Below are 13,176 nucleotides of genomic sequence, written 5' to 3' on the forward strand. Positions count from 1 at the left end.
TTAGGGAGTATGTACCTGGAGAGGGGATCCACCTGTCCATGGATGTCCCTATGTTCTCTCCTAGTCAGCCTGCAGTCTTCTGTGCTATGCCGTTCCTTTTCTGCCTCCCGTGGCATCAGCTTGTACTCCCGATTCCAGTCACTCAGTATCACTTTTAAACTACGTGGATCCAGCTAGTCCAGGACCTATTTCAGTTCCGGAGTTCAGTCTCCAAGAGTGTACTGCTACTCCAGAAACACCAGAGTCCCAAGAAGTGGTGTTGCGTCGGTCCCAAAGGTCAGCACAAGGACAACTGCCAGCCAGATATCTAGACTGACCTAAATAGTGTACACACATAAATTCAGCACACATAAGTCTAAATCACAAAAGACAGGTACATCAGTCACAAACTTCAATCAAATATACATTAGGGACTGTAGCATTCTTATATCAGTCCACACCCCTGTTAGTCCCTAAAATGTCATATAACTATGTCATTTCTTTTTGAATTTGTGTGCCCAGGGTACTTTACTGGCCAGAAGGTATTCCTGTAGCTAACCAAATGCACGTACAAAAAGTAAGGTAACAGAATGTCAAATGTTATCAAAAGTAAAGTGTTCTAGGGGTAAGTGTGTAATGCTGATAGACCCTAGTAGCCAAGGCATTGAGCAGAAAGCCTCTGGCAACCCAATCCGCAACCAGTGTCTAACAGCAAAAATAAACAGTGGTATAATGTCAAAGTGTATGTATAAGCATTGCCATCACCATGCATACCAAGTCTAATAGTCTGATCTCAAGCAATCAGGAATTAGCCTGATAAGTGGAGAAAGAGGATTTTTTTTTCATAAGATACATTACAAAGTTTCTTAAATCTACTTGTACTATTGACTTACACAACCTTTATTAAAAGGTTAGTAAGTGTGACCATTTAAAACTAACACACAAAGTTCAATAACAATAGGCCACACAGACTATGCTTTAATGCTGGAGACTGTTCAAAAAAAGGCATCTAGTTTGAAGGTATAGAAGAATTTGACAATGAAAAAACAAAACGCTAAAAAGCATTATGCTGTTTCAGAATAGGACATTTCAGCCTAAGCATTCATGACAGAGCCATGTGCACAAAGCTTGTATGACAACACATACAATCTCTGTAGTATGGTGCTGGTGGAAACCCATTTGCTCCCCTATGGTGCCTCCATATGATAGCATATTAGATTTGTGGTCCATGTAATACCGCTGTAATACAGCACCCAATGGAACATGACACAATTTGTTTCTGACTGATTCCATATGTTTCTCGCAGTGTAAACCTCTGTGCGCCTCTGTATGGAATTGGACGTACAGAAAAGTCCAGGAGCATTGATAGCATCGAGTATACAGAGCATATGCTCTACATTTTTGGATTGGTGCCCAAGATTCCCTGGTGACAGCCAAACTTGATTGTATTCATGTCCACTGAATGTGACTATGAATGAATATTCTGTCTTTTTTACTTCACAGGCACATTTTGTGTGTAAAGGCCAACACAGGCAGTACAATACATTCACATTGCAAGTTCACTACATAGGAGTTTAAGCCACTACACTAGATGTGGGAATTGGGGTAGGTGAGTATAAGGTTTTTTTAATGACAAAAAATGGCAGTATTGTGTCCGTGTATTTGCACACTATTACTGTGAAGCACAAAGGGAATGTGATTATTTGGGGCACAATTACTTTGTGGGAGCAACTAAGAAGGTACTATTATTTTGTAGGAGCAAAGAGGGGGATTATTACTTTCAGGGGCACAAAAAGTATTACCATGGGGGCCAACTGGGGTTTTTTAATACTGTGTGGAACATAAAAGAGGGCACAAATAATGAGCAAGTGGCAATGTTATTGTGGAGCACAAAGGTGGAATTATTACTCTGTAGGGTCAACACTTACTGTGTGGTGCACAAAGGGGGGAACTATTATTTTTTGGGTGCACAAAAGGGTACAAGTTCTATTATAGGTATGCAAGCTCCAATATTTCGCAATATTTCATAAGCCTTAAAACTGTGCATTTAGTCACTAATTCATACAGTGTATAACATAACATTATAACATAAACTCTGATTGTGATGGTAAAAAGCCACTGTGGCAAAACTGTTACCCACTACAAGTACCTAAAAACAGGGATTTCATCAGTGTTCATACTGGCCAGATGACCAAAACATAAATATAATTTATAGACATTTTCTAAATGTACATTCATGAATAAGAAAGATGCTTAAATAAGAGGCTTATTTTTACTGCTTATAAATTACTCAAAGAAGTAAAAATTTCCATGCTTTGACAAAGTAGTCTTTAGCTATGAAACAGCTGTTGGCATTTCACTTTGACCAGTTATTCTCTATCCATGAGTCAATGTAATACTGTAGATCTGTTTGTTTTGCTATTAATACCACAGAGGAACATTGAATATTAATGTGTTTTTAAATGCACTGCATTTTATATTGTGGATTTTATTGACTGAGAATTTATGAAGCAGATTACCGTAAATGAAGAATTACAGTTTTTGTGGCACAGGAACACACCTGATATCCAGAATAAATTATAACCCTTGACACATTTTAAATTATGGTTAAAAAATCATAAAAAATGCAGAGTTCTAAGTAGTTAATACCTTTTAATGGCTAACTGAAATTACTTTAATAAATTGCAAGCTTTTGAGACTACTTAGGTCTCATCATCAGGTATCATTTACTACAATATCTAAAGAGTCACATAGTTATACCTCATCACAAAAAGGCAACAAGTATACCCAGGCACTACAGTCCCACTATGGCTCAATAAATTCCAGATATTTCTGACACTTCACTTGGCTACTATGATGACCTCTTTAAATTAGGAAGATGGTGTGGTGGTGCTACACATAGCAGTGTGCATGGAAAAAATCCACTTAAACAATAGCAAAAGAACGGAGCACTCACCAGTAGTCTTCAAATCACTTCATCTTTATTTTCCAGTAAGACGTTAAAGAAACATGATATGAAGAGTAAGAGAGGGGAGTGGGGAAACACGCAAGGCAGGGGGCAGACACATGGGCGACTATTGTTACCAGTTTTATGGCACTTCATCTGGCCCTTATGACAATTGTTTTGCTCTTTACGGCACCTTGTCTGGTTCATATGAGCCAGACCAAGTGCCGTACAGCCAAAACAATTGTTGCCCCCATGTACACCCCTTCCTCGTGTGTTTCGCCGCTCTCCTGTTTAACCCACCGTATCATGTTTCTTTAAAGTGTTGCCGGGAAATAAAAATTAAGTGATTAGAAGACTACTTACACGGCGAGTGCTCCGTTCTTTTGCTACAGTTCAAGTGGATTTTTTCACATAGTTATACACAGATAAGTAACTCTTCTGACATTGTGTTAAACTATTCCTGATGTAGAGATCTAGATAGTGTAGAACAATTACTATTTTTTACAAACTTTTCATCGTTTGGATGAATTGGAATTTCTTACAGTATGTGTGGACACATTAGCCTCACTCCCTTGAGAAAGTCAGCGGGAGCTGACAAAACGTTGGGATGCAAGTGGCTAACCGAGATATGGTTTTAACAGCAGCCAATTGTCAGCATAAGAAAAAACATATAACAAACATCCCTAGCAACCATAGCATATGGTGCATACAATGGCGATTTTGCTAAACTATGGGATGTAAAGAGAACATAATCTGAATATAGGCTGTGTTTTTAAGTGACACTCACGCTCAGTATATAAGACACTAATTGTTTTAAAGTGATTAAATAAAGATTGATATTTTAGGGGGGGGGGGGGATTTCTAGTTTAGGGCTTATCCCTTTGGGGGTGACCCCTAAAGGTTGTTGGTGCATTAGCTGCAAGCATTCAGTAGTGGGGATCGGCACAGATTGAAATACATCTGTAGGGGGGATTGGGGACAAATGAGTACCAGCAGAGGCATAGCTTGTAGCTTTTGGGTTGCAACAGGGCCCCATATGCCAAGTAATAATATAATACTAGTCTTTTATGGGGCAGTTGTGCTTTGGGGCTCCTTTAGGCACCAGGGCCCCGATGCAACTGCTACCTCTGCTACCTCTATAGCTACGCCCCTGAGTACCAGTGTTTATAGCCCCCCCACACACCTGGTTATAAAAAATATTTATCCTGACAACCCTACAATACTACTGTATCTATGTGTGCCATTTATTTCATATAGATATTTTTGGGTTGCATTCCATATAAACCTTGAAAAAGTTGAAACGTTGCATGCTCCATCAGAGGCTGTATGTTCATAGTTATTCTTGTCTAAGAGCATTTCTTTTATGATAATAGAAAAAAAAAACATGATTCGGTCTTGCATGGAGCATCAGATATAGACATACTGGCCCTGATTTACTATTGTAAACCTGACTTGTCATGTTTTGTGCCAGTGCGCCATAATCTGGTGCATTGCACCACAAATTGTGTCTGCGCCAGAATTTGTGGTGCAGTCTGCCAAAATAAATGTACAAATCCGACAAACCCGAAAAAGGGGTATGATCTACTGGGAAAGGGGCAAGGACGGCCTGAAAAGGAGGCATGGTTTCATAACTCGACCTATTTACTATTGAATTCACAAAAAATCTTGTGAATATATGGCTGGAAATTTCCACCATGAAAAAGCTGATACAAAATTTTTCCTTGTAAATCTGTGAATCCCCATATTAAACAAGGTCATGTGGGCCTCCACACAATCTCCTGCGCATGCCCCCACCCTGTTCATTAGCCTTAACCCCTTAAGGACTCAGGGTTTTTCAGTTTTTGCACTTTCGTTTTTTCCTCCTTACCTTTTAAAAATCATAACTCTTAAAATTTTCCACCTAAAAATCCATATTATGGCTTATTTTTTGCATTGCCAATTCTACTTTGCAGTGACATCAGTCATTTTACCCAAAAATGCACAGCGAAACGGGGAAAAAAATCATTGTGCGACAAAATCGAAGAAAAAACACCATTTTGTAACTTTTGGGGGCTTCCGTTTCTACGCAGTGCATATTTCGGTAAAAATGACACCTTATCATTATTCTGTAGGTCCATACGATTAAAATGATACCCTACTTATATAGGTTTGATTTTGTCGCACTTCTGGAAAAAATCATAACTACATGCAGGAAAATGTATACGTTTAAAAATGTAATCTTCTGACCCCTATAACTTTTTTATTTTTCCATGTACGGGGCGGTATGAGGACTCATTTTTTGCGCCGTGATCAGTGTTATCGGCGCTTGACTGCTCCTGCCTGGATCTCAGGCACGGAGCAGTCATTCGCCGATCGGACACCGAGGAGGCAGGTAAGGGCCCTCCCGGTGTCCTGCAAGCTGTTCGGGACGCCGTGATTTCACCGCGGCGGTCCCGAACAGCCCGACTGAGCAGCCGGGACACTTTCACTTTAGAAGCGGCGGTCAGCTTTGACCGCCGCTTCTAAAGGGTTAATACCGCACATCGCCGCGATCGGCGATGTGTGGTATTAGCCGTGGGTCCCGGCCGTTGATGGGTGCCGGGACCGACGCGATATGATGCGGGATCGCGGAGCGATCCAGCTTCATATCGCGGGAACCGGCGGAGGACGGAAATATACGTCCTGCGTCGTTAAGGGGTTAAAGGGGTACTCCGGTGGAATTGTTTTTTTTTTATCAATTAGTAACAGAAAGTTAAACAGATTTGTAAATGACTTCTATTTAAAGGGGTACTCCCGTGGAAAACTTTTTTTTTTTTTTTTTTTAAACAACTGGTGCCAGAAAGTTTAACAGATTTGTAAATCACTTCTATTAAAAAAAATCTTAATCCTTCCAGTACTTTTTAGGGGCTGTATACTAAAGAGAAATCCAAAAAGAAATGCATTTCCTGTGATGTCCTGATCACAGTGCTCTCTGCTTACCTCTGCTGTCCATTTTAGGAACTGTCCAGAGAAGCATATGTTTGCAATGGGGATTTTAGTTCCTAAAATGGACAGCAGAGGTCAGCAGAGAGCACTGTGGTCAGGACATCACAGGAAATGCATTTCTTTTTTTGGATTTCTCTTTAGTAAACAGCCCCTAAAAAGTACTGGAAAGATTAAGATTTTTAATAGAAGTGATTTACAAATCGGTTTAACTTTCTGGCACCAGTTGATTTAAAAAAAAAAGTTTTCCCTTGGGAGTACCCCTTTAACAATCTTAATCCTTCCAGTACTTAGCAGCTGCTGTATGCTCCACAGGAAATTATTATTTTTTTTTTTTTTTTTCTATCTGACCACAGTGCTCTCTGCCGACACCTCTGTCCATGTCAAGAACTTTCCAAAGCTGAAGCAAATTCCCATAGCAAACCAATCCTGCTCTGGACAGTTCCTGACAGGGACAGAGGTGTCAGCGGAGAGCACTGTGGTCAGACAGAAAATAAATAAAAAAAGAAAAGAACTTCCTGTGGAGCATACAGCAGCTGATAAGTACTGGAAGGATTAAGATTTTTATATAGAAGTAACTTACAAATATGTTTAACTTTCTGGCACCAGTTGATTTAAAAAAAAAAAAATGTTTTCCACCGGAGTACCCCTTTAATTTTTTTTTTTTTTAGAACTATTTCAAATATGGAAATAGCTATTGAGTTATCAGCTCCACTACTCCCATCTCTTCATACATATTTTATTCTGTGACAGGTTCTCAAACAGATACTAAGTAGAATTTTCCTACAACTGGAAATACTATAGAGGTAATAAAGAGGACTCTTCTACAAGTTGCTAAAGCTAGAAGTATTATTGGACAGGCTGTAACATTCACTGTTAGGCCTCATGTATGCAACCATATAATAAACTGATACCATTCAGAACATTGCACAGATGCACAAACTGATTGTGAACGCTCGTTATAATTTCTCTCAAATAACAATGTCCTGAACTAACAATATTTTTAATATACAATGGTCTTTCTTGACCCATTGTGACTTTATACTCATTGGGCCTCATTTACTTAGAATGGAGTGTAGTTTTCTTTGTGGGTTTTTGTTTCCAACAGGTATTTTTCCATGGAATTTGCTATTGTTTCACAAATTTGGCAATTTCCCCTACATTTCGCGCTTTATACACATGCTCTGAGCTGTTGGGTTTTCTAGAGCTCAAATCCACTACATTCATTCGTAAATTTGTAGGTTTCTTAGAAAATGTATGTTTTTTGGAGACACAACCCCTTTTTCTGATGACCACACCCCTTTGCAGAGTAAAGTGGAGAGTTAGTAGGGATTTTTAAAATTTTTGACAGAAATTCTGGTGCATGACACATTCGACACAAAAAAAAACCCCTACAAAAACTCTGAAAAGCCTTTGTAAATGAGGCCAATGGTGACCTTAAACCCTTAAAGGGGTATTCCAGGCAAAAACGTTTTTTATATAGCAAATGGCTCCGGAAAGTTAAACAGATTTGTAAATTACTTCTATTAAAAAATCTTAATCCTTCCAATAGTTATTAGCTTCTGAAGTTTTCTGTCTAACTGTTCAATGATGATGTCACGTCCCAGGAGCTGTGCATGATGGGAGAATATCCCCATAGGAACTGCACAGCTCCCGGGACGTGAGTCATCAGAAAGCAGTTAGACAGAAAACAGCAACTGAACTTCAGAAGCTAATAACTATTGGAAGGATTAAGATTTTTTAATAGAAGTAATTTACAAATCTGTTTAACTTTCCGCAGCCAATTGATATATAAAAAAAAGTTTTAGCCTGGAATACCCCTTTAAGGACCACGGGTTTTTCCGTTTTTGCACTTTTGTTTTTTCCTCATCACCTTCTAAAAATCATAACGCTTTCAATTTTTCCCCTACAGACTCATTTGATGGCTTATTTTTTGCCCCACCAATTGTACTTTGTAATGATATCAATCATTTCATCACAAACAGCGAACTCAGAAAAATAATATTTGTGGGGCAAAATTGGAAAAAAATGCCATTTTGTAAGTTTTGGGGGCTTCCGATTCTACGTAGTGCAGTTTTGGGTAAGGATGACACCATGTATTTATTCTGTAGGTCTATACAATTACAATGATACCTAATTATAGGTTTTTATTTATTTTACTACTTTAAAAAAAATTATAACTACATGCACATATTTAAAATTGTCCTCTTCTGACCCCTGTAACTTTTTTTTATTTTTGAGTATACAGGGTGTTATGAGTTCTAATATTTTGCGCCGTGATCTGAAGATTTTTTCGGTACCATGGTTGTTTTGATCAGACTTTTTGATCACTTTTTATAATTTTTTTAGGGTATACAAAGTGACCAAAAATACATAAATTTGGAATTTGGATTTTTTTTTTTATGTGTACACCATTGACCATGCAGTTTAGTTAACATTATGTTTTTATAGTTTGGACATTTATGCATGCGGCGATACCACATATGTTTATTTTTATTTACATTTTTTTTAAATGGGAAAAGGGGGGTGATTCAAACTTTTATTTAGGAAAGGGTTAAAGGGGTATAACAGGCAAAAACCTTTTTTAATATATATCAAATGGCTCCGGAAAGTTAAACAGATTTGTAAATTACTTCTATTAAAAAATCTTAATCCTTCCAATAGTTATTAGCTTCTGAAGTTTTCTTTCTAACTGCTCAATGATGATGTCACGTCCCGGGAGCTGTGCATGATGGGAGAATATCCCTTGCATGATGGGAAAATATCCCCATAGGAGCTGGACAGCTCCCGGGACGTGAGTCATCAGAAAGCAGTTAGACAGAAAACAACAACTCAACTTCAGAAGCTAATAACTATTGGAAGGATTAAGATTTTTTAATAGAAGTAATTTACAAATTTGTTTAACTTTCCGGAGCCAGTTGATATATATAAAAAAGTTTTTGCCTGGAATACCCCTTTAAATCACAGTTAATCCCTTTTTTTTTTTTACTATTTTAAATTTTTTTTTGCCTCAATAGGGGCCTATTTCTTGCAATACTTTAATTGCATACACTGTTCAATGCTATGCCATAGCATAGCATTGGTCAGTGTAATCTGCGCTTGTTGCTCAAGCCTGGATCTCAGGCTTTGAGCAATCAAAGGATGATCAGATAGCGTGGAGCGAGGTAAGGCAGCTCCTGTTGTCCTCTCATCTGTTTGGGATGCCGCAATTTCACTGCAGCGGTCCCGAACAGTTCAGCTGAGCTAACTGGCAGTGATTTCTCCTGGTTTAGACCCCGCGATCAACTTTGAGCCACATCGGCGATGTCCGGTATTAGCCACGGGTCCTGGTTGCCGATACCAACCGGGACCCACCAGATACGATGCGCGCTCAGCTTCTGAGCGCGCTTCACATTACGGGAGCGGGCCACAGACGTAAATATACGTCCGTGGTTGTTAATGAGTTAACTATACTCAGCATACATTGCTACGGAAAGTCCATACTCCTGGCACATATGATGGCTCAAAGATCTCACCAATCAGATTGGGTATTTTACTGCTAAAGCACTTCTATTACTGAGCTGCATGCACTAATTGGCTGACTAGTAGCAACTGCCCTCTACCTGTGATGGATAAGCTGATCCTTTGGAAACCAGGTGTTTATAAAGAGTTTTACAACTTTTAGAAGAAGTTTCTCACTTTTATAAATAAAGACTTACTTTAGCTATATTATATTCCTGCCTTATTTTCTTAAATCTTTAGCATCTCTTTTTTGGGTTGACATCAGAACCAATTACTAGTTTTCCATAGAGTTTTGGTCACAGTAGTTTCAACTTACAACCTAGAACCACTTACTTTTTGGTCTTTATGGTGTTTCATATGGGTACCATATAAAAGGGGTACTATAAGGGGAAGTATATATAAATATATAAAAGCAAAGCTCCAAAGCCACCACACTTCCTGGATATGTTCCCTGTAAACCCTCCGGCCTAATATGCATGGCTCCTGTTGTCTTATCTGACTGCTCAATAATCCTATACATCCTTCTCTTCCCCTTCCCTACATCTCCCAGCAATCATTACAGCTCTGCTCTGCCAGCCACCCACCCTCCTTCTCTGAGCAGCAAAGATAGATTCAGTGTCTGATTTGCTGAGGCTACACACACCTCCCAGATCTCAGCACTAAAGGGAGCATTACATATCAGTGCAGGGCAGAAACAATGTGGTCTGGATGGGGGCTGCTTTCAGAGAGGGATTTGGACAGATACAGAGTGGATGGCTGGATGATGTCATTCTCTCACTCCATGCATGTAAGGGACAACCAAAGAAGTGATACTGCTCTATATAGCTAATAAATAATATTTAGACAAGTAAATAGGTTGATGAGTGGGAAAGGATGGGCTATGGGTTTAGTTCCCAGGACTACCCCTTTAATTCTGTCTACTTCTATATGAGTTCTAACTGGTGTTTCATACAGTTAATTAAGTAGCTCTGAAGTATTTTCTGCTGCTAAACTACTCTGCTTGCAGGTAGTTTAATAAAGAAAATGGCCCTTATTTACTAAGAATAGAGTGTAGGCTTCTTTGTGGGTTTTAATTCCCTACAATTTATTTTCCACAGTATTTACTAAGGTTTCCATACCTTTTCCACTTTCCCTACACTTTACTTTTTTTTTTTTTTTTACACATGCTCTGATCTGTAGGGTTTTCCTCAGCTAAAATCCACCACATTTTATGTGGAAACCTTAGTAAATATGTTGGGTTTTTGTGAAAATGTCGGGAATATGCCCCTTTTTGGAGACCACGCCCCCTTTTTCAGGCAGGTTTTCTTAGCAAAATGGAGAGTTAGTCGGGTTTATTTATTTATTTTTTAATTCTGACGCACATTCTGGTGCAAAATCTGATGCAGACAGAATTTCTGGCGCAATGCGACAGAATCTGGTGCACAACCCGACAAAACATGTCGGGTTTGCAATAGTAAATGAGGGCCAGTGTGTATTTGACTTAAAGTTTATATATGATTTGTACACAAAGATATCTCCATTGACTTCTGTAAGAAGCAACAGGTGTTGACCCGCTGTGCTACAGAACTTGTTTGTCTCTGAGCTATATTCAGGAGTGGAGTCTAAGTACTGTCTAAGTCTGTGTTTCCTAAGCCCAGTCATCAAGTAACCAAACAGGTCATGATTTTAGGATATCCCAAACAGACAACACTTGTGGTAAAACTTGATGCACTGACCATAATTATATCACCTGTGAAAGACTATGAAAATATTGAAAACATGACCTGTTGGTAAACTTGAGGACTGTGCTTGGGAAACACTGCTCTAGGTCTTTACCCTTTATCCCATTCCAGGATGTGGAAGCTGGACTTCGGCTGCTAGGAGAGTACCAGGTAGTCATAGCCAACAGTATGGACGTATTCTGGATGTGGAAGAGACATAGTCAAACACAGGCAGATGATCGAGGCAGGTGGTACAGGTTTAAGTCAGCAATCCAGTTTATGAACAGGAAAGTTAGTACAATTTCGGGGTTTGGCAGGCAGATTTGAAATCCATTAAAGAGGCATGGGTCAGGATACACAGAATAGCAGCATCAGGAGAGCACAGATTCACAATGGGCAAAAGTAACCAACAAAGGATAGACAGCATACTAAGTGGACTAGGGCTGGGCTAGGATAAGTGGGGAGGAATTAGATATTATCATGCTGTAAAAGGCAGCTTGTTGCCCCTATGGGCCAATACTGGAAGTAACAAGTAAGGAAGTAAGGTGGCAGTCAGGAGGGTAGGGCACAAGATGAAGGACAGAGGATAGAGCAGTGCACCCTTACCAGAACCACCAGAGGGCCTGATGCACCAGCAAGCAGGGAGAGGAGCCAGTGACCAGTGACAGGGGCAAAGTCACCTATAACGTCACAACTTCTAAGCGGAAAAATGAACACCCATTTGTACACCAATTTATTTCATAAAACAATACGTAGAGTAGCTGTTTGCATGAAGTTACACACCGCTCACCACCACTCGGAATAGCCGCAACACCTGTGCACGGACGTGCCGGTCCTGCCCTTGGCCAGGTACGAAATGTAGGAAACAGAAGGATCGTCCAGCAAAGAAACTTTGCTGTATTTAGTAATCTTCAGACAATGTTCACAACAGAGCTAGTCGTCTGACGCGTTTCGCACTTGCGTGCTTAATCGTACAAGAACATTTCCATACAAACATACATAGTCATGTGGAATTACAAAGCCCGACCTAGGAGAACATTACCACCACATTGCCCACGATATGGCCCTTATAAAGGCCTTAGATTGTACAGTTTTTACCATGTCATGAGTGTCTTACGCCCTAGTGACTTTATTGTTCCAACATGTAATTGTCATTCACATTGGTTCATTCCACTCGACTATCAGCTCATGATTCCTCCTTTTTGAAGCCTCAACATAAAAAATCCCAATCAACAAAGGAGACACCATGATGGTGAATGATTTGATTATTTCAGACAGTAGCAACATTGTTTCCTTCATAGATTATATGGCTGATGCCCATATAAAATGATGGATCTGAAGTAATTCCACCCCAGCTGCAGATGAAAGGAGCTGCATTGTAAGCAACACAGATAAAAATGATGTGAATTGTGATCACAGTCATCTCATCCTAAACTACCTGGTGTTTGGTTCTTCTTTTAACAGATTCCAAGCGCTCATGTAGAAGATACTGTAAAATAAACAACCTTGCTAAAATGCAGGTAAAATTCTAGCAATATAAAAGTGTAACAGCCAAGAGTTTAATGCAGCATATGCTCAGCAGTGTTTAAAGATCATGGATATAAAAGATCATGGTCTCATTAAAGATAATAATCTGGTAATGATTCTTGTGTTGATTTTTTTTTCTTGGCAATGGCTGACAAAAGCCCTGACTTGCTTGTGTGTTGACTCAATTCTCCATTGCTGCATCAGGCTGCTGAGAAAATTAATCTGTTTAATCTAGTCATACACATAATTTTTGATACAACAAAAATAACTAACACAGCAAACTGAGATTACAATTAGTTCTCAAAGTATATTTAAAGGGGTACTCCGCCCCTAGACATCTTATCAAAGGATAGGGGATAAGATGTCAGATCACGGGGGTCCCGCCGGTGTGGACCCCCGGGATCTCGACTGCAGGGCCCACTTGTTGCGGCTTACGGTAGCGCTGGAGGCTCTCATCCTAACGCCTCCCGACCACGGTGACGTGAGATAGTGACGTCACTACTCCGCCCCGTGTGACACCAAACCCCGCCCCCTCAATGCAAGTCTATGGGAGGGGGCGTG

The 13,176-nt window shown here is 39.7% G+C and overlaps 1 long non-coding RNA gene across 1 annotated transcript in view; it reads right to left on the reverse strand.

Annotated features, from left to right (window-relative positions):
* Nucleotides 1-12,646: 12,646 nt before the first annotated feature.
* The window catches only part of LOC130356774 (uncharacterized), a 34,187-nt gene continuing 33,657 nt past the window's right edge, over nucleotides 12,647-13,176 (reverse strand). The window contains exon 3 of the long non-coding RNA XR_008888987.1: nucleotides 12,647-12,823. This is a non-coding gene — a long non-coding RNA (uncharacterized LOC130356774). The remainder of the gene's footprint in view (nucleotides 12,824-13,176) is intronic.

The sequence above is a fragment of the Hyla sarda genome, chromosome 2 (genome assembly GCF_029499605.1).
Source record: "Hyla sarda isolate aHylSar1 chromosome 2, aHylSar1.hap1, whole genome shotgun sequence".
NCBI lineage: Eukaryota > Metazoa > Chordata > Amphibia > Anura > Hylidae > Hyla > Hyla sarda.